This window comes from Pseudorca crassidens, chromosome 3 (assembly GCF_039906515.1).
Source record: "Pseudorca crassidens isolate mPseCra1 chromosome 3, mPseCra1.hap1, whole genome shotgun sequence".
Taxonomy (NCBI): Eukaryota; Metazoa; Chordata; class Mammalia; order Artiodactyla; family Delphinidae; genus Pseudorca; species Pseudorca crassidens.
This window is the reverse complement of record NC_090298.1, coordinates 35,019,756-35,042,229: the sequence shown is the minus strand read 5'-3', so window position 1 is coordinate 35,042,229 and position 22,474 is coordinate 35,019,756. Positions and strand designations below refer to the sequence as shown.

General features: G+C 40.0%; 1 protein-coding gene and 1 pseudogene across 1 annotated transcript in view; one reads left to right on the top strand and one right to left on the bottom strand.

The window, feature by feature from the left end:
* The window catches only part of OXCT1 (3-oxoacid CoA-transferase 1), a 144,851-nt gene that overhangs the window by 34,734 nt on the left and 87,643 nt on the right, over positions 1 to 22,474 (top strand). The gene's annotated exons all lie outside the window — the stretch shown is intronic.
* LOC137220664 (peptidyl-prolyl cis-trans isomerase H pseudogene) lies at positions 14,938 to 15,542 on the bottom strand (annotated as a pseudogene).

Sequence of the window (22,474 nt, the reverse complement as noted above, 5' to 3'; positions counted from 1 at the left end):
TCTTTACTCTGTTCTGCAGTAGTGAATTCCACCATTCTGTCTTCCAGGTCACTTATCCGTTCTTCTGCCGCAGTTATTCTGTTATTGATTCCTTCTAGTGTATTTTTCATTTCAGTTATTGTATTGTTCATCTCTGTTTGTTTGTTCTTTAATTCTTCTAGGTGTTTGTTCTTTAATTCTTATAGGTCTCTGTGAAACATTTCTTGCATCTTCTTGATCTTTGCCTCCATTCTTTTTCTGAGGTCCTGGATTAATTTCACTATCACTCTTCTGAATTCTTTTTCTGGAAGGTTGCCTATCTCCTTTAGGTGTTTTTAGGTGTTTTTCTGGGGTTTTATCTTGTTCCTTCATCTGGTACATAGTCCTCTGCCTTTTCATTTTGTCTTTTTGTGAATGTCGTTTTTGTTCCACAGGCTGCAGGATTGTAGTTCTTCTTGTTTTTGCTGTCTGCCTTCTGGTAGATGAGGCTATCTAAAAGGCTTGTGCAAGCTTCCTGATAGGAGGGACTGGTGGTGGGTAGAGCTGGGTGGGTTCTCTGGTGGACAGAGCTCAGTAAAACCTTAATCCACTTGTCTGCTGATGGGTGGGGCTGACTTTCCTACCTGTTTGTTTTTTGGCCTGAGGCAACCCAGCACTAGGGCCTAGAAGCTGTTTGGTGGGGCTAATGGTGGACTCTGGGAGAGCTCATGCTCAGGACACGCAGGCTCAGCTGCCATGGCTCATGGGCCCAGCAACTCCGCAGCATGTCGGATCTTCCCGGACAAGGGCACGAACCCGCGTCCCCTGCATCGGCAGGCGGACTCTCAACCACTGCGCCGCCAGGGAAGCCCCTTCCCAGAACTTCTGCTGCCAGTGTCCTTGTCCCAGTGGTGAGCCCTCTGCCCCCACCCACCCACCCACCCCCTCCCGCTCCTGCAGGAGACCCTCCAACACTAGCACATAGGTCTGGTTCAATCTCCTATGGGATAACTGCTCCTTCCCCCTGGGTCCTGATGCACACACTACTTTGTGTGTGCCCTCTCGAAGTGGAGTCTGTGTGTCCCCCAGTCCTGTCGAAGTCCTGCAGTCAAATCCCGCTAGCCTTCAAAGTTTGATTCTCTGGGAATTCCTCCTCCTGTTGCTGGACCCCAGGTTGGGAAGCCTGATGTCGGGCTCAGAACCTTCACTCTAGTGGGTGGACTTCTGTGGTATAAATGTTCTCTAGTTTGTCTCCAGATGATTTCGTGTATACAGAATCCTAGGAAAATAGTAAGTTGTATTAGGAGAAGTTCCTTATCTCACTGTTAGTTACTGGTGTTACTTTAAGGAAGAAGGAGGCTAGTACAGCTCATTGCTTTGATGTGGTTCTCTTCAGAACAGTTGAATTAAGGCACTAACTGACTCTCCTTTGGACATCTCAGGGTTTGGGAGAGACTAGAATAATTTTAGAACCTTCCCAGAGTTCAAGCTCTGGGACAGAAATAGGTGCTTATACCAAAATCTTGCCATTTTGTTTATACATATTTGAACCTGAAAGGAGACTTCAAAATGCTTCATTTAGGCTCTGAGGATCACTTTGGAACCAAATTTTCTTGGGCGTTTGAGATAGCTTTCCCATGGGAGGGCTTTATAGGAACCCATCCTGCGATCTGAAAATGAGTATATATGTTCTTAATTTTTCTTGTGATGGTATTATTCTACCTGGCATTTTTTCATTCATCCATATGCTTGCCCAAGATGGTATTTCATGGAGGCAGTGCTGTCATATGTTTGAAATAATCAAATGTTAGAATTCTGTTTCTCTCTTGGAAAGTGAAGTATATTATTATTACTATTATTATTTTTTTTAGTAGATAGCCATAGTTTGGCTTCATTTTTTTGTTTGTTTTCTTCCTCTTTTATGGAAGTATAGTTAATTTACAGTGTTTGAAGTGTATTATTTTTAAAGTGCTGGGGAATGTGGTACTTTCAACACTGGCAGGGTGGTTTCTTTTGCAACGGCTTCAGTATATTTTCTGCTTTTAAAATGAATAATGTGGTTTACTCTCTCTGTGCGATCTTTTTTTTTTTAATCGAATCATCTTAATGACCTGTCCATTGCACACATCTGTAACAGTACTGAAAAAAAGCCTATAGCGTAGCTTAAAATAATTGATAGTTTAACCCTCTCTTGATTGTATGTACTTCTGTAAAACTGCCACAAACCAGTATTTTTTCTCTGAGTACCATGGGGCAGTATGCATTGTCCTGGGTGAATTTCTTTTTTTCTTTCTTTTATAATCTGGTTCTTTTCAGCCAATCTTATCTCTTCCAAAAGCAGGAAGTGACTCTCTACTGTCTGAGAATTAATGTAGATATTAGGAAAGAGAGGTTCTCTGTCGGCATAAGGGAAGAGGAGATAAAATCCTTTAATTGATCCTGCAAATATGATAAAAGCTGCCCTCCCTGTGTCCTAGAACAGACATCTCTGATTCACAGCATTCTGTCCTGTTAGACACAGACTCACATTAGGATCCCTTTCAATATAGTGCTGTTGATGGCCACTCCCAATTGATTATACCCACACTGTCCAACTGGTAGCCACTAGCCACATGCGACTTTTAAAATTTAAATTAATTAAAATTAGATAAAGTAGAAATTCAGTTTCTCTTCAGTAACTACATATGCTAGTGACTATTGTGTTGATCCACATAGATAAAGAATATTGTCATCACTGGAGAAAGTTTGGACAGAGCCTAATTGGAAGGATCAAGATGAAGTATAATTTGTCATTCTAGTTTAGGAATATAAGCAAAACAGCAATTTAGACAATAAAGTATTGTAAGCCTGCTCCCTCTGCGTGCTCATAGTAGAAGAGGTCCACATGCCTTTAGGTTGAATTGTAAGAACTTGTGCTCTTGGATGTAGAAGATAATTTGGAATTGGGGATGATGAATAGATTGGGTGTCTTCTGATAACAAAAAATCTATCTGGACTGTGAGTTTTGTATTATTCTTAGTCTAGTGACTACCCTGGACGTCCAGCTCCTCTTCTGTGCTATGTTTTGTGCACTCTGTTACCTGCATTGGCCTTTAGGACTCTGTAATTCTTTTCCTGTAGCCCTATCCTACTTTATTGTGCGGTGGTCCTAGTGAGACGGATGATTATGAGCTGGTTTAACAGGAGTCTTCAGAGATCTTAAATTACCTGCGTATTTTCCTGCCTGTTAAATATTAACAATAATAATAGTTACTATTAATCAAGTATTTATTATGTTTTAGTCACTGCTGTATTCTTCATGGTTATTAATTTTTTTAATATTAACAATAGTCTTATGAGGTAGGAATCATTATTATCCTTATTTTACAGATAAGGACTTAAAAGCACAGAGAGGTTTGGTTACATACCTGATGTGATGTCACACAGCTAGATGGAGCTAGGATAGAACCACAGAATGACTGATTCCGGAGTGTCTGCACTTTTCCACTATTTTATGAAATATTCTCAAATCATCATCAATGGATGGTGTTTCAAAATCTTGAAAGGTATTGAATTTCTGGAAGTAGTCCATTTCAATGCTAACTATTAGAATCAAGCAGATCGGGAGTTTTGGGCCAATATATTCCTCTACCCCCAGCTCTCCTTGCTAGTTATTCCAATTATGGTCTTTTTGCCTCCTTCACCATCTGCCTCCAAGAGGGCTTTGAGAAAAGCATCATCCTGTGATCAAAAGCCCTGTGGATTCATTCAGTCTTCCTCTTGGATTCTGTTCATTCTGTTGTGTCGCCTCTCTGAACTGTGCAGCTTTTCACAGACTTCCCTGAACATGGTGATTGAAGGTCTATTCTTGTACTGCAGTATCTTAAGCAGTGGGAGCTTTAACAATGACTACACCCTACATTTCAAACAAAGCCTTTTTTTTTTTTAGAACTCTTAGCTCATCTCCTTTCTCTTATAAATGAGGACATGAAGGACTTTTCAGTAGCAGGATCTGGGTTAGAGCCTGTCTCCTAAAGCACCACTCCACCCCCTGGTGCTGAATCTTTTCAGCCTTTCTCCCTGGTTACCCCCTATAACTTGAGTTTTATGGGAGGTAAAGAGAGGGGTAGAACTATAAATATCTAAAATATTAATGATAATTCCCTCAGATATCTTAAAGTCTTTTTGCACGTAGAAGCAGGGTGGCAGGGGACTTCCCTGGTGACGCAGTGGTTAAGAATCCTCCTGCCAATGCAGGGGACACGGGTTCAAGCCCTGGTCTGGGAAGATCTCACATGCCGCGGAGTAACTAAGCCTGTGCACCACAACTACTGAGCCTGTGCTCTAGAGCCCGCGAGCCACAACTACTGAGTCCATGTGACACAACTACTGAAGCCCACATGCTTAGAGCCCATGCTCTGCAACAGGAGAAGCCACCGCAATGAGAAGCCCGCGCACTGCAATGAAGAGTAGCCCCCACTCGCCGCAAGTAGAGAAAGCCCGTGCACAGCAACAAAGACAACAATGCAGCCAAAAAAATAAATAAATAAAATAAATAACTTAAAAAAAAAAAAAAAGCAGGGTGGCAAAGGAACATAAAGCTGTCTCTTGCTTTTTTGGTTCATAATTTCTCCTCCAATTGACAAGAGGTAAACCAGTATATTTATCTTGAATTGAAGAGAATACCAAATTGGCCCTTGACATGAATTATTTCTGGTTTCTCTAAAAGTGGGATATTGCTCCTTTTTGGAAAAATTTTGCCTTTCAAATGTGTTCTAAACAAACTTATGAGTTGTGGAAAACCAATTATGTCTGTTTTCCCCTTTAACAAAACCGATATGAATATTGCATTTGCATTCTTAAAACCTGCAGCCATTTGCATGTTTCGCCACAAAGTTGTGACATAGTGAAGGCTGGCTGTCTCTTTCCCCGTCTCTTAAGGAACTGGGGGTAGTTACTTGGGGAAAATAGTACAAGTGGGTGCACATATTGGCATACATGCCAGAAAGATATTTCTCTTTTTAGGACAGACAGTGTTATTTCTGGACCTCCTCTTTGAGTGGGTGGAATCTTCCCTGATAAACTTCACAAGTTTAAGTGCAAGACCAGCCAGGGAACAACTCTTGGCATTGCGTTCCATGTGTATGAGTAACAGCAGTACTGTGGAACTCATTTGGCTTTTGTAGGGGTCTGTTAACCCTTCAACTTCCCATGAGCCCCTCAGCCAGTCTCCTGGGTGCATATCCAATCAGGCTGTGTTTCTCTGGGAAGTTACCATTCTTTACTTTTTTTTTTTTTTAAAGCAACTTATAATAGAAAACTCAGGGGGAGGGGCGCGAGTGCTTCACTCAGGAGAGTGTTGATGCTTTGTCTCCTGCAAGCAGCCTGGCGTGCCGGTGCTGTCAGGGAAGCTCATCTGACTCAGCCACCGAAGGCGGTTGAGGTTACCTGTGAACAAAATAACCCACCTAGTTTCTTCAGGTGTGTGCCCTGGCTGGTGTTGGAAGATGGCAAGGTTTATGCAAGGCCTCTTCAGCTATTTTGGCTAATTTCAGCTTTTAGTTAAGACAAACACATTCATTACCATGACTTCAATAAAGTTATTTTTATTATTTTTATATTATGGCATATTTATATATTTGCTTGTGAAAGAATTGTTCATATTACATGATATTTGATGCATACAAGTATTATATGCATGTAGCCTTTGTGGGTGATAAAGCACAATAATAAATTGAACACCTACGAACCCACCTAAGGTAAGGATTGGCGGATTGCTTATTCTCATTTTCATCTGCCTGCCTTTCCTGCAGAGAGAGCCACTGTCAGGAATATTGTGGTTATCAGTCCCTTAAAAATAATTCTAAGTCATAAGGTATGGACATATGGAAGATTATTTTCCAAAGATATCCTAAGACTTTTTGTTTAGAAGAGCCAAGCTTTGGGACCTGTGACTTCTGTGTCCCGTACTAGTGCCTGGTACATGCCGTGTCTCCAGAGGAGGTTAACTAGAGGAAAAGATTAGGGGTACATCTGCCATCCTGCCAAGAAGATATGTGTTGTTCCTGATTGGTGGATGAAGAAAGGTGAAACTAGCAGTGTAAATGGTATCACAAATTTTGTTTTTAATGTTTATTATGAAGGCTAGTGGACATACACAACAGTAAACAGAAGAGTGTAATGAACCCATCTGAGCTCGTCCTCCAGCTCCAATGACTGTCAACCCACGATCACTCCTGCCCCGTCTTCATCCCCATCTCCTGCCTCCTCTTGTAGTATTTTGAGATAATCACTGGATATTGTATCCCTCATGAGCTTACATTATAATGCTCAAGACTGACAATAGGTGCAATAAATAAGTAAAATATATATTATATTAGATATTGATAAATATTAAGGAGATGAAACAAAGCATGAAAAGCGACATGAAATGTCAGGAGAAGAAAGATAAATTTTGTTTTTGTCTTTGCTTCCCCCCCCCCCACCTTTTTTTTTTGCGGTACGCGGGCCTCTCACTGTTGTGGCCTCTCCCGTTGCGGAGCACAGGCTCCGGACGCGCAGACTCAGCGGCCGTGGCTCACGGGCCCAGCCGCTCCGCGGCATGTGGGATCTTCCCAGACCGGGGCACAAACCCGCATCCCCTGCATTGGCAGGCGGACTCTCAACCACTGCGCCACCAGGGAAGCGCCCCTGTCTTTGCTTTTTTTTTGTCCGTACTGCATGGCTTGTGGGATCTTAGTTCCCTGACCAGGGATTGAATCTGGGCCCTCGGCAGTGGGACTGTGAAGCCCTAACCCCTGGACCGCCAGGGAGTTCCCCAAAGTGGAAGTTTGAATGGGTTGGTCAGTAACAGAAGGCCCCACTGAGATGACAGTTGAGCAGAGGCCTCCGGCAGGTGAGGAAGCTGGGCGGTGGAAGGAGGAGCAGTGGAGCCTCCCTGGTGGACCTGGCGACTGGGGATGACACACTCCCCTTTCTTCCGTCTGAGGTGGTGGGCCGAGGACTCTTATATGAGGGTAGCTGTCTTGAGAATCATGGCAGTGTCTTCTTCCTAGGCTGTGTGAAGTGTGATTTCTGTTCTTAGTTCATTTGTAATAGTTCGCAAGATGACTAGGCCCAAATCTGACTTTAAAACTCTGAGATGAATGGAGAATGTGAATTTGAGATTGGAGCCTCCTGACTTTTGTGACTCTCTGGCCCTGTTTGGAGAACTTTGTGTTGACAACACCTTATGAATTACCTTTGCAGAAGAAGTCAAACTGGTGGTTAGTTCACTTTACACTAGGATGTGGGAATACAGTGGATTTTAACCATTCGACCTAATCACTTCAGTGGATCCTGTGAACATTTAATCTCCACCAAGCAGGCCCAATTAGTGTATCGATATTTTAGAGACTGGTTATCTTCCGTCCTGCTTCAGGAAAAATGAAACTGCGCACGGGATAAACATAATTCCTTTCCTCTTAAGTTTCTTTTATTCTTAATCTTAAGATTGCTAATGCCTTTTGATATTACAGAGAAACTCATAATTTTTCCAAGAGGTGGTAAAAAGAAAAAAGAAATAGGTCTAAACAGGAAAAAACCTAAAGGTTCCATCCACCCAAGAGAAACACATGTAACCATGTTGAGAAACTTCATTAGACAGATGCAATTTCAAGCACACACATGAATACACAGGCGACCACTGCTCCATGCCTGTATGGAATTTATGCCCACGCACAAATTGCTGATTGACTTGGAGACATGATATTTATGAACTTGGCTGAAATGTCAAATTTGACATTCACTGTGTGAAGCATAATATAGTAAATGCCCTTCACTGCACTTTAGTATTTACCTGGTAATGCTCTCTACTTCTCTTCCTTAGCGAGAAGATAAGGACAGCAAGAACCTGTTTAATCCTAATCCTCTTTACTTCATTCACACAGGCCAGCTGAGTTGAACACTCAACACAAGTTCTTTAAAAACACAGGCAGGTAAAAGAGCTATTTGATACAATACAAAAAGAAGGAACACCCTCTTCCCACCAACTCCCCATGAACCCTGGGACCTCATGATCCTAACGCATAATACGGTCACCTTCCCAAGTGTTAACTTTGGGGATGATGTGGTGAGCTATGGATGTCATTTACAGTGATTGATTTTTAAGTCTGTTAAATTATATAATATCCTTAATTTACATTTTTTTTCTTTTTTAGTTTTTCAGTTATAGGATTTTATTAATGCTTTTAGATTTTATTCTTTAAAAAGTGATTGCTATACCACTCTGAAACAGATATCTATAAAGTTATGCTACAAATTCAGCCATCTGCTTTGACAGATGATAATATCCTTACACAACTAAACTAAATGAAGTGATTGACTCTACTTATTTTGAAGTATTAAAGTATTTAAAGACAATTCATTCATTTCCTTGAATTTTCATAAAATGCAACACTGATTTGAGAATATTTCAATGCTAATGAAGATGTATTTAGTGAAGATTTAGTTGAATATTTTGACAAAATAACCTTCTCAGTAATAGAATCACTATTCTGTTATTATTTGCTGTTTCTACCAAGGAAGCAGTAAATATAAAAAACATGAACTTGGTGAGTGCCAGGTATTAACTTCACGGCATATTTTTGTGTGTGTGTACTCATAGATTAATAATTCTTAGCCTAATGACCATTTATATCCAGAAGAATAGCAGAATAGAAGTATGGTTTGTTGATGGTAAAAATTAAATCAAGTGCTAATCCTGACATTTTATTTCTTGTTGCTTGGTAACAGTGCAGCAACTCTGTAAGAGTTCCTTTATCTCAGCTACAGTGGACTTCATTGCCTTGTGGGGTAGCAATACCAACCGCAGCAAGTCATTTGTATGCCATTACCCTTCCAGAATTTTGTTGCTATTTTTTATTGTTAGTGCAGAGATCCTAAAAGAAAGTCATTTTAATAATACATCCTCCTTCTTTGATGGATTGGTGAATTTTATTCTAGCTACTTTTGGCTTTTCGGCTTTGTGTCTGTAATTTCTGAGGTTTCACAAATTTGTGTTTTATCAGTCTGTACAGTATTAACCTAGGCTTTTGAATTTCATTGTAAATATGTACATTCTAAGTGATTCTTCATTAGTTCTTAGTGAACATCTTTTATCCTTGACCACCTAAGAAGGGAGAAAAAAATATCTGGGCAGAATTTTTCTTTCATAAAAATAGGACACATACCTCATCCTTCTCTAATATAGAGCATTCCTAGTTTTAGAACCTGCTTTAGGAAAAGGAAGCCTGTTGAACCAGTGTGATTGGTTTTAAGTGAAAGGCTGATTCATGTTGCGTATACTATATATGTTCTATGTGCTGTTAGTTCACAATTATTATTTACAACAAAGGTTGATAAACTATAGCCTGTGGTCTGTTTTTGTATTGTCTAAGAGCTAAGAAATTTTTATATTTTTAAAGGTTGTTTAAAAAAAAAAAAAAGCAATATGTGACAGAGACAGTGTGGAGCCTATAAAGCCTGAAATATTATCTGGCCCTTTGCAGATAAAAACTTGCAGACCCTTGATTTATGGCATAGTTTCCATTTCTATAGTCTGAATATATTAAATGTCACTAAGTATTATTTTTTAAAGGACCAGTGAACTTAAGTAGAACTGAAATAAAATAATGATAACTAGTTTGAAGAGAATCAATGAAAAAATTAAATTGAATAATATGAATTTGTGAAGAAGTAGTGAAATGATTACGCAGTTTGGTGGGTCTGTTTTGGGGGCAACCATGAAGAAAGGAAGATTACATGTAGCAGCTTGTTTATCTTGCTTATCTTGCCACAGTTTTTACAATTTCTTTACTAACTCAATGCCTTTGTCAATAAATCTGACTTTAATAAAATTGTATAGTGATAGACTCACTTTATTAGAAGCATTTTGCTTTTTCCTGCCCATTAGACTTTATGTCATACTTGAGGCCAGTTTCTTACTTACAATGTCTGGATCCTGGGGTGATGGGGTGAGGACTTCTCCAACTTGACCTGGGTCTGGCACTCAGCTGCAGCTCCTGCTGTCTGGAAGAATTTCCAGGAGCTACGGAAGTGGTCCAGAGCTGGAGTCATCCTGTGTCCCTGGGTTTTGGAAGGGCCCTGCAGCCCTGGGTTTTCATCTCTGGAGCTGTGCCCCCCACATCCTGGAGAGAGGGCAGGAGAAGAATTGTGGACAGACTTTGGGCAAGGTGAGGCTCATTTTCTCAGCCTTCCAAACCAGGGCTTTTAGCTTCCTATTTTCTTTTTAGTCAAAAATGTGTTTCTAAGAGTTATCTGGCTATTTCTTATTTATTGGTAAGGTAAAGCCTGAAATCAGGAAGTTAACCAGGGCAGCCATGTGTTTTTTTATCTGGCATTAGTCTTCTTAAGCAATAGAAAGGGCTCCAACCAGCCAAACTGTATTCTAGTGATGAGAGATAAAAGTCAATTTTTTACTTATTTATTTTTGCTGTGCTGTGCGGCTTATGGGATTTTATTATAATTCCCCGACCAGGGATCGAACCTGAGGCCCTGGCAGTGAGAGTATCAAGTCCTAACCACTGGACCACCAGAGAATTCCCAAAAGTCAATTATTTTAGCTAGACTCACTTAACTCCTCTTTCTTGTAAGCAAAGGCCCAGAAAACCCCATGCTTGAGCACCATTTCTGTATTAGTAGGCATTTTATATTACTTTATATTTGTAATGCTTTATGTTTTCAAAATGCTTTTACATATATTATCTCATTTGATCCTCTTAATCACCAGGTGAGGTAGGAGGAGAAGCAGTTTTCTTATAATATTACAAATGAGAAAACTGAGAAACAGATCAGTTTCTGGGAATAGATCATTGGGAAGTTGAACGGCTTAATGAAAAGGACATTTGAAAGACTTGGTTTAAGTCCTGACTTTCCATGTTTCCTCTGCCACTGTCCTGCCATGACAATACTGAGGCTTTATTTCTGAGACACTGAACATTTCTGAAAATGTTGGCATAGCTAAGTGGACTTCTATAGGAGCTTTCACCTTATTTTAAGTGCAAATGGAAAGAGTCATGATTTTAGGTGTTGTATATAGAATGGATTTTTATGGAGCTGTGAAGGGAGACAGGGTAGCCGATGAGGAGACTATTGCAGTGGTCCAGGCAAGAGGTGATGGTGGCTTGGACTTGAGTGGTGGAGTGGAAGTGGGGAGAGGTGGTGGAATTGAGATATACAGTATCTTGGAAGAGGAATCTTATCAGACTTGCCGATGCCTTGGATGTGGAATGCTGGGGTAGAGGAAAGGCAGAGAGTAAAATGATTCCCACCTGACTTGAGCAATGGTGTGACACCTACCAAGCTGAGGAAGCCTGGGAACAGCTTTTGGAAGGAGGAGTAACAAGAGCCCTGGTAGGATTGATTGGCTTTTTTAGGCATTCAAGTGGTGATGTAGGTGAAGATGGACATGTATGTGTTGTGCTCAGAGGAGAGGTCTAGAAGGGAGTTATACAATTGGGAATAATCCACATATATTTGATAAGTAGAGTCATGGAATAGAAAAGAACACTTAGCGAAAAAGTCCTGGGACTAAGCTCTAGGAGTCTCAGTATATTTCTTTCTTTCTTTTTTTTTTTTCTTTATTTTTGTGAACAGTATCTGAGATTAAGAATCACATCTTTATTTACAATAGCCAGGACATGGAAGCAACCTAAGTGTCCATTGACAGATGAATGGATAAAGAAGATGTGGCACATATATACAATGGAATATTACTCAGCCATAAAAAGAAATGAAATTGAGTTATTTGTAGTGAGGTGGATGGACCTAGGGTCTGTCATACAGAGTGAAGTAAGTTAGGAAGAGAAAAACAAATACCATATGCTAACGCATATATATGGAATCTAAAAAAAAAAAAGAAAAGTTCTGAAGAACCTAGGGGCAGGATAGGAATAAAGACACAGATGCAGAGAATGGACTTGAGGACACAGGGAGGGGGAAGGGTAAGCTGAGACTAAGTGAGAGAGTGGCATGGACATATATACACTACCAAATGTAAAATAGATAGCTAGTGGGAAGCAGCCGCATAGCACAGGGAGATCAGATTGGTGCTTTGTGACCACCTAGAGGGGTGGGATAGGGAGGGTGGGAGGGAGACATAAGAGGGAGGAGATATGGGGATATATGTATACATATAGCTGATTCCCTTTGTTATACAGCAGCAACTAATACAACATTGTAAAGCAATTATACTCCAATAAAGATGTTAAAAAATAAAACAAAATAAAAAAAGAAATAGAAAAAAAAACCAGTCACATCTTTGCCTCCCACTGGCATTGTGACCTTGGACAAATAAGTACTTTAGAATCCCAGCTTCTCTATAGCATCTCCTGTGTATTTGCCTATTTCACGGGTCATGTTGAGCGTCAGTGGGTTAGGTCATTTGGATGTGTTTTCTAAAGCTCTGAAGTGCTGTGTTCTTACCTTGATCCCTCCTGCTGCTTTGATTAATGAACCTCAGATGACCGTCCTCACTGGCCCAGTGACAGTGACTATAGGACCACCCCGTGGGTTGCAGCTGGCAAGGCACACCCTCCCTATCCTTTTCCTGTCATCCAGAGTTCTTGAGATGTAGGGGAATTAAAATTCCATAATACCACCGAATTCTAAAATCTCAGGACATTATCAAAAAACTAATCTAGATTGTTTTTTAAATATATTGTTAGCTTTAATTGGCAGTAAATTACCTAATATTTAAAGCTCATCAAAATCAACCTAAATATGTTGATCCCTTACATTGAGCAAATGCAGTGATGACTTTTAAGGTGAGCATTATGGACCCCTTATAGAAAGGAAGGTTCTTATAAATCTGTCATTTCATTAGCTTATGAAATGACAGATTTATAAGTTGCATGCAGTCAAAAATTGATGGCCACTCTCTGCTGTCATATTTTTTTTTTTTTTTTTTTTTTTTTCCGGTACGCTGGCCTCTCACTGTTGCGGCCCCTCCCGCTGCGGAGCACAGGCTCCGGATGCGCAGGCTCAGCGGCCATGGCTCATGGGCCTAGCCGCTCCGCGGCATGTGGGATCTTCCCGGACCGGTGCAAGAACCCCTGTCCCCTGAATCGGCAGGCGGACTCTCAACCACTGCGCCACCAGGGAAGCCCTCTGCTGTCATATTTTAAATGGAGGATTAGCCAATGACCTATTTATCTCTTTTTGTACTTTGGCGCAAAAGATTCAGATATTCTGGTTTGGGATGAAAACTAACCTTTGTTCCCTGATGAAACATGCTTGTACTGAATATCCACCTTGAATTCTTTTCATTGAAAGTAACATTAATTGTTTTAGGGGGCGTAAAAGAAATGAAATGAATAAAGAGGGCCTCAGATATTCATTGATGCTTCATGTTCAACTAAGTGCACACCACTACCTGCAAACGTCAGAGAGACTAAGGGTCAAGAAATAGACCCTTATTTCTTTAGGATGCTGCACACTCTTACATATAAATAAATTAGTCTGCAGGTGTGTTTTCACTGCTTCCTTATGAAAGCTTTGCCTTATTGAATTTTCACAGACTCAGGAAAAGGTATGTTTTATTTAGTTTGTTTTTAGATGAAATGGTTTGAAACAAACGGTTAATTTGGGAGAAATAATGAAAGATTAGAAACCAAGGATGACTTAATTGTTAGAAAGTACAGTAGTCCCTCCTTATCTGGGGTTTCACTTTTCACAGCTTCAGTTACTTGTAGTGAACTGTGGTTCAAAAATATTAAATGGAAAATTCCAGAAATAAACAATTGATAGGTTTTAAATTACATGTTGTTCGGAGTAGTGGATGAAATCTCACCCGCTCCAATTCTGTCCCGCCTGGGATCCCCAGCCGTCAACATCTGCTCCTGACACCCAGCCATCAACATGGCTTGATGATCCAGGATGACATGGAGCAGATGATCTTCCTTCTGATACATCGTCAGAAAGTCAGTAGTAGCCTAACATTACGTCACAGTGCCTATATCATTCACCTCACTTCATCTCGTCACACAGGCATTTTATCATTTCACATGGTCACAAGAAGAAGAAGGGAGAGCGCAGGATAGTAATGTAATTTGAGAGAGAGCAAGACCACATTCACATAACTTCTATTATAGTATATTGTTGTAATTGTCCTATTTTATTATTAGTTATTGTTGTTAATCTCTTTTTTTAAAATAATTCTACAGCATTTCTATTTATTGATTGATTGATTGGCTGTGTTGGGTCTTCGTTTCTGTGTGAGGGCTTTCTCTAGTTGCGGCGAGCGGGGTCCACTCTTCATCGCGGTGCACGGCCCTCTCACTGTCGCAGCCTCTCTTTTTGCGGAGCACAAGCTCCAGACGTGCAGGCTCAGTAGTTGTGGCGCACGGGCCCAATTGCTCCGTGGCATGTGGGATACTCCCAGACCAGGGCTCGAACCCGTGTCCCCTGCACCGGCAGGCAGACTCTCAACCACTGCGCTACCAGGGAAGCCCTGTTGTTAATCTCTTATCGTGCCTAATTTTTTTTTTTTTTGGCTACGTTGGGTCTTTGTTGCTGCGTGCGGGCTTTCTCTAGTTGAGGCGAGTGGGGGCTACTCTTGGTTGCAGTGAGCGGGCTTCTCATTGCGGTGGCTTCTCTTGTTGTGGAGCACAGGCTCTAGGCGCACGGGCTTCAGTAGTTGCAGTACTTGGGCTTCAGTAGTTGCAGCACACAGCCTCAGTAGTTGCAGCATGTGGGCCCTAGAGCACGTAGGTTTCAGTAGTTGTGGCACGTGGGCTCAGTAGTTGCGGTGCATGGGCTCTAGGGCACACGGGCTTCAGTAGTTGTGGCCCATGGGCTTAGTTGCTCCACGGCATGTGGGATCTTCCCGGACCAGGGATTGAACCTGTGTCCCCTTCATTGGCAGGCAGATTCTTAACCACTGCATCACCAGGGAAGTCCCATGCCTAATTTTTTTTTTTAAATGAACAACTTTATTTACAGTTGAAAACTTAAACACAAAATCTTGGCTTCTGAATCTGTGAGGTCTCTTGATCAAATGGGGCAGCAGCAGGCAGGGAAGCAAACACAGGGGCCAGTCCAGATTATCTTACTCAGGAGCATCACCCCGAGCAAGGGAAGGCCTGATTCAGTCTTCCTCTGGACTACATCTCTGCACACTGTGAGATCACCACAGGCAGCTTGGGCTTATTGTTGGGACCTGTGGGAATATTCTCAATCTTTCTCATCACCAGAAGTCCATCAATGATTTTTCCAAACACCACGTGCTTCCCATCAGCCAATCACATTTAGAGCAGGTGATGAAAAACTGGCCGCCATTTGTTCTGGGACTACTGTTTGCCACGAAAAGCAGGCCTGGAGCTGAGTGTCTAAGCTTAAAGTTTTCATCTGCAAACAGCCCCCCCAGTAGATACTAGTGACTCCAGGACCATCTCCATTAACAAAATCTCCACCCTGAATCATGAAATCTTTTATGACCCTGTGGAAGCTGCTCCCTTTGTATCCTGTTGGAACCCCATCTTTTCTGAATTGTCCAGTGCAGAACTGCCTAAAATTCTCAGCCATCTTAGGCGCTGCGTCTGCAAAGAGCTCCATCTTCATGCAGCCAACTTCCCTTGTGTTCTACCCAGTCCTTCCACAAGCCAGTGCCTAATTTTTAAAAATATTTATTTATTTATTTATTTTGGCTGCTCTGGGTCTTAGTTGTGGTGTGTGATCTTTTAGTTGCGGCCTGTAGACTGTTAGTTGTGGCATGCATGCAGGATCTAGTTCCCAGACCAGGGATCGAACCCAGGCCCCCTGCATTGGGAGTGTGGAGTATTACCCACTGGACCACCAGGGGAATCCCTATCATGCCTAATTTAAAAGTTAAATTTTATCCTAGGTTTGTATGTATAGGAAAAAACAGTATATATAGGGTTTGGTGCTATCCACAGTTTCAGGTATCAACTGGGGGTCTTGGAACGTATCCCGTGTGGATAAGGAGGCACTCCTGTAATGGTTTTCTCTTCTGTTCTTCATTCCGTGAAGAAACCAAGACCACTCATGTCCAGGAGTATAGGTCGCCTTCTCTCCGATTTGGCATCTGAAATTTAATGTTAATTTCTGTCACTGAATAACTAAGCCCACATTCAATTTCTTTGAAGAGAATTTTAAATCCAAATCCCATGGGAGAGAAGTTAAACAGGAATCTGAAGAACTTAGTATCTCTTCTGTGCTTGCTGTGAAAAGGAGCTGGGTTATTAATTTAAAGAAGCTATTTTAGTTTCCTTAATAATTACGGGAAAGGATACAAGTTTTGCCTTGCATTCTGAAAAAGTTCTTTTCAGTTTAGAATTTCTTTTTAAATTTTGGAAAAGGTTTGCTGGCATAGACAAAACTCAGGGAAGAAAAATTCAATATTACGAAACTCAGACAAATACAGGTTACCTACAAAAAGCTACAGGATTAAGGCTGTTGAGTTTGAAAGTTTTGGCATAATTTAAATTTCTCTCAATTTGAGGAATTTACAAAGCTCATTCATTTTGAGAATTGGCATCTCAGAAGTGGAATTAGACCGTTAGAAAGAAAGGGAGTATTAAATGGTATTTTAAAGCCAGTTCCATAAACCAATTCCTGCTATAAAAAGTAGTTTAGCTGCTGGTTTATTTATAGATATATTTCCCCAATGCTTTTGGCATTATGTTTGCACCCAAAAAGTTTTCACTTACTTTTCCTTTTTGTTGGTCCATTTTTTTTTTTTTTTTTTTTTGCGGTACGTGGGCCTCTCACTGTTGTGGCCTCTCCCGTTGTGGAGCACAGGCTCCAGACGCGCAGGCTCAGTGGCCATGGCTCACGGGCCCAGCTGCTCTGCGGCATGTGGGATCTTCCCGGACCGGGGGACGAACCCATGTCCCCTGCATCGGCAGGTGGACTCTCAACCCCTGTGCCACCAGGGAAGCCCGTGGTTCATATTTTTAAATGTACAAAGTAGCATTTTATATGTGGATTAATGAGGACTAGATTTTATAAGGAGAGAACAAAATAGAATGGAAAATTTTTCTTCATAAAATTCATTCCCAGGAAATAGGAGGGGCAGTAAAATGGTCCAAATAGAATAGATACAGCTAGGGCATGCCTACACAAAGTGGAGTAGACTCCATAATTGAAATGTTTTCAACTGTGGCAATAGCAGATAAAGGAGATATAGCCTAATGATGATAAAAGCAACAAAAACAACAGCAGCAGCAGCAAGTACTATTTATACCGTGAACTTACGTGCAAAGCACATAAGATCATCTGTTATAATAACCCAGTGTGGTAGGTTTTATTATCCTTATTCTATAGAGGAAAGAAATGAGGATAAGGAGAGGCTTTATGATAAAGCTAATAAGGGAGAGTTAAGATCTAAAAACATTTCTTTCTGCCTCCAAAGCCATGTTCTTAAGTACAAGTGAAGAATGATAGGTGTATTTTGTTTTATACTTTGTAGTGTTAACATTTAAAATATAATTTATTACCTCTTTAAGGGCAGGGGCTTAGACCTTTAGCTAATTGAATTTTTCAGCCAAGTATAGCTCCAGCACAATGTTAATACTTCCATAAACACAAAAATCATTCAGAAATGTTAACCTCTTAAAACTTATAAAATCGGATAATCTCCTGAAAGCTGTGAAATGAGAGCCTTCACACTTGAGAAGGTAGAATGGTTCCCCCCAGTTAAAAATGATGTAGATGATACTATACAGTAATTTGAAACCAAGATAGAAATTTTAGGATTCTGTATAATAAATACTGCTAATGATTATCTACTTAAAAAATAGGAACTTCCAGTTTCTGTTCTGGCATCTAAGTAGCTTAGTAGTCACCACTCCTGTTCTCACAATAAGAAAGTGAACAAACTGAAAATCAACAGACAACAATTTGTTCACAATAATAGTTTTAATGTATTTCATAATTATAGCTTATGGATGAATGAAATGAATGATAGCAATGCTTTAAAGGACAGGAGGGAGAGATAAGAGTACTGTGTCATAGGGTACTTGCACTACCCGTGAGGTGGTATAGTGTTATCTGAAAGAAGCCTTGGATTAGTTGTAAATGTATATTGCCAACTCAAGCATAACCACTAAAAAGGGTAAAAAGAGAGGTGTACAGTCAGCTGTATCCATGGGTTTCACATCCACACATTCAACCTGAATTTGCTGATGTGAAACTCATGGATACAGAGGGCTGGTTGTAATGACCATTCTAGGAGAGGAGAAAAAATGGAATCATATAAAAAGCTTAGTTAAAACCAGAGAAGGAGGGACTTCCCTGGTGACTTCCCAGCAGTTAAGACTCCACGCTCCCAATGCAGGGGGCCCTGGTTTGATCCCTGGTCAGGGAACTAGATCCCTCATGCCACAACTGAGAGCCTGTATGCCACAACTAAAGATCCCGCATGTTGCAATTAAAATAATAAAAAGATCCTGCATGCCGCAACTGAAGATCCTGCAGGCGTCAGTGAAGATCCTGCGTGCTACAACTAAGACCTGGTGCAGCCAAATAAATAAATAAATATTAAAAAAAAAAACAAAACAGAAGGCAGAAAAAGATAAGACAAAAGAGAAACAAGGACAACAAATAGAAAATGTAACAACTATGGTAAATGTTAATCCAACTATATCAATAGTCACTTTAAATATTAATGGTCTAAGATATACCAGTTAAAAGACAGAGACCCTCAGATGGGATTAAATGAGACCCAGCTATATGTTGTCTATAAGAAACCTGCTTTTATATATATTTTTTGCAGCTTTATTGATATATATAATTGACATATATAGCATTGTATAAGTTTAAGGTGTACAACATGTTGACTTGATACACTTACATATTATGAAATGATTACCACTATAGTGTTAGCTAACATCTCCAGCTCCTCACATAATTACCATTTCCTTTTTATGGTGAGAACATTTAAGATCTGCTATCATAGCAAAACTGACTTCAGAGCAAGGAAAATACCAGAGATAAAGAAAGACATTCCATGATGATAAAAGGACCAATTCTTAACAAAGACATAAGAATCCTTAAAGTGCATGCAGTGACAGTGGTTCTTTTTATTTTTTCACACTCATTATGACCTTCTGAGATACCAGCACCAGCTGCCCCATGCCATCTTCACAGCAGTTTGGGTCCCAGCTCTGTGCAGCCCCTTTCCTAAGCATCAGTTCAACCACTTTCTTTTGCTGCTCTTGCAGTTACTGTATCTGTGTCACCTCAGTGCTTCTTTTTTGCATTTTTAGTTCTCTAATTCCTTATTTAAATTTCCTTTATTAAAATAACTGACAAAAATTAACTCAAAATGGACCATAGACTTAAATGTGAAATGCAAAACTATAAAACTTCTAGGGGCTTCCCTAGTGGCGCAGTGGTTGAGAGTCCGCCTGCTGATGCAGGGGACGCGGGTTCGTGCCCTGGTCCGGGAAGATCCCACATGCCGCGGAGCGGCTAGGCCCACGAGCCATGGCCGCTGAGCCTGTGCGTCCTGAGCCTGTGCTCCGCAACAGGAGAGGCCACAACAGTGAGAGGCCCGCGTAGAGCAAAAAAAAAAAAAAAAAAAAAACAACTTCTAAAAGATAAGAGAAAATCCATGTGAACTTGGTTGGGTTTGGCAATGCCTTTTTAAATACAACACCAAAAGCACAATCCATGGTCAAGACATCTATACAGACACCTCACCAAAGACAATATACATATGGCAAATAAGCAGATGAAAAAATGATCAACATCATATGTCTTTAGAGAATTTCAAATTAAAACAATTCGATAGCACTACACACCTATTAGAATGACTAAAATCCAAAGCACTGGCATCACCAAATGCTGGTGAGAATGTGGACAACAAGAACTCTCCTTCCTTTTTGGTGGAAATGTACAGTGGTAGAGCTGCTTTCGGAGACAGTTTGGCACTTTCCAATAAAACTAAACGTACTATTGCCACATAATCCAGCAGTTGCATTCTTTGGTATTAACCAGCTCTCCTGGTTGGAACACTTGGAAGATTAACAAATTGCCTGTTTTTGTTTTCATATAGAATATATAGTGGACTTGTTCACACTCTGAATCTGAGCCATTGTTGAGTTTGATATTTGATTTCTTGTGTTTGTCCAAATATCCAAGAACTATTAGTCCTGTGTTCTGACTTTCACAAGGAAATAAAAGTTTCATTCTTTCAAGAAGTTACTGCATGTGTGACCATGTATAGATAAAAACAATATTTCACTTAAATGTGGAAAATGGACAATTAGCTAGAAAGCCATTCTAACTGCACACTGGGTCAAGTTCATAGCTTATGAAATCTACAAATTACCCCCTTCAGAGTTGCTTGGGAAGATAGTTAAAACGTGACTGTTAAGTTTACAAATGATAAGGATTGCTATATGAGACACAGTGATTATCTTAGATGATCCCACAATATAGTTGCTGAGATAGGACTAACCTGAAATTAGAAGTTGTATATAGAGCAATGGGTGCTAAATTTAATGATAAAGATAGTAATTGCTATGGGATTCTGATGGTTGTTTGCATGGTTTATGGCTCTAACCTCAAAGACGCCCTTTCTAACAAGGCTAAGGCCTTGTTTCTGTAGATATTTATATATGGTGGATTGTAAATGAAGAACAAGACTTAAGGTATTTTACACTCTGTCTTGGCTCACAGGTCTAAGAACATTTGAGTGGGGATGGGCCAAAATGGGGTGTGGAGACACATCTTCCATAGAACCAACGGCCTTGAGGGAAGAAATGGAATGGATGTCTCTTGGTTTGATTTCCTTACTTCCTGTTTGTTACTTATATGTTTGCTTTTATAAAATTAGGATCATATTTTATATTCTTTTTTCATTATGTAAAACATTAAGAATGTTTTTGGAGGTCACTAAATGTTCCCCAAGAGGATATTTTAGTAGTTATACTCAAATTTATATTAATAACTCTATTGTTATACTTTTATGTTGTTTTTCCCTCGCTATTATTAATAATGCTATAGTGAATATCCTTGTTTCAGTGTATGTGTGATGATTTGATGAAATTCCTAGAAGTGGATTTTTGGGGTGTGTGCCTCAACATTTTATCAGCTTTTGATAAATATTGCTGAATTGTTCTCTAGGAAGGTAATTTCAATTATAACTCTATAATGATATTTAAAAGTATCATTTTCAGCCATTGTTGACAATATGGATATTATACTTAATTTTTTTTTTGGATAATCTGCTAGGTGAAAAAAGCTGTCCTGTTTTTGTCCTGTCCTGGTTTTGATTTGCATCTCTTTGATGACAAGGGAGTTGAATATTTATTGGTTGTTTGTATTTTTTGTGATTTTATGTGTTGTTGTAAGTATTACTATCATTATTTGAATGGGAATGTCTGGTATTTCATTTCCAGGTGTTCTTTGGTGATGAGTTATGTAAGAGGGAGAAAGAAAATGTGCAGGATTGTGGTTGACACGTGAGCTCTGGAGTTAGGCTTTTTGGATTTGAACCCAGCTTCCTGAGGGATCCCCCAGCTGCTGGTCCCCAGGCAAGAACTTGATTGGCTATAGCTAGTAGAATATATAAGGAGGAGCATCTTAACTCTGAGTTACGGGAGTAAAGATGGCTAAGGCTCTCAGAAAGAAAGTAACCATGGCTGGCAGCTTACCCCCAGAACCCCTTCCTAAAATAAGGTGTGAGTCAAGTGCTCTGTTGATTCACTGTTTTGAGACAACTCTCTAAAACTTACAGTCATGGTTTCCCACAAAATCACCTCACTGCAAATGAGGACATAGATCCTGTTGAAAAAAAGAGAAGGGAAGAAAGGGTAAGAGGGTATTTCTAACATAATCTAATGGTTTTGGCATCTTTACCTGTGATATTCTCTCTCAAAAGGTTATTGAATAATAAAGCACAGGATGCCTGACATAAATTGAGGAGATGCACTCTTATGAATTGTCTTATTGGAAAAAAGGCCAAAAATTCCATTTATTAATTTTGCCTTCACCTTTATTTTAACTAACAATTTTTGACCTACTTATCAATTTATTCCATGTTGGTCATAAGAATTTAGCTTGTGATTTTAAAGTCATTCCTATTAAAATAGCAGTGGCTTTCCTCACTCCTTCCAGAGACCTTGTCAAAAAATGTTATTTTTTCCACCTCAAATATAGATTTAGCCTACAAATACTGAAGTGATAATTAGGGCTTATGCAAGATTGTTTCACTTGAAAAATTAGCTGCTTTTTTTTTTTTTTAAAGTTTTACTTTCCAAATCTTTCTAGTTTGAGAGTATAGCTAAAAAAAGAAGGTATTTTAAAGTCATGGCTTACATAAATGATTTAAGTAAGAAATGTGTGACAGGAAAAATGAAAAACATTACTCATTGACCCCTTTTGTGTTACTGGTTGTGTCTCTTTTAAATGCATTTTTGCATGTGTCATTATTGTAGCTTGAGCATCTAGCATATGTCAGCCTCCCCAAATTAGAATATATTCAAATTTCTCAATGGCCTTTTATCAGGCTCCTAGAAAAGCCAGGTGCACA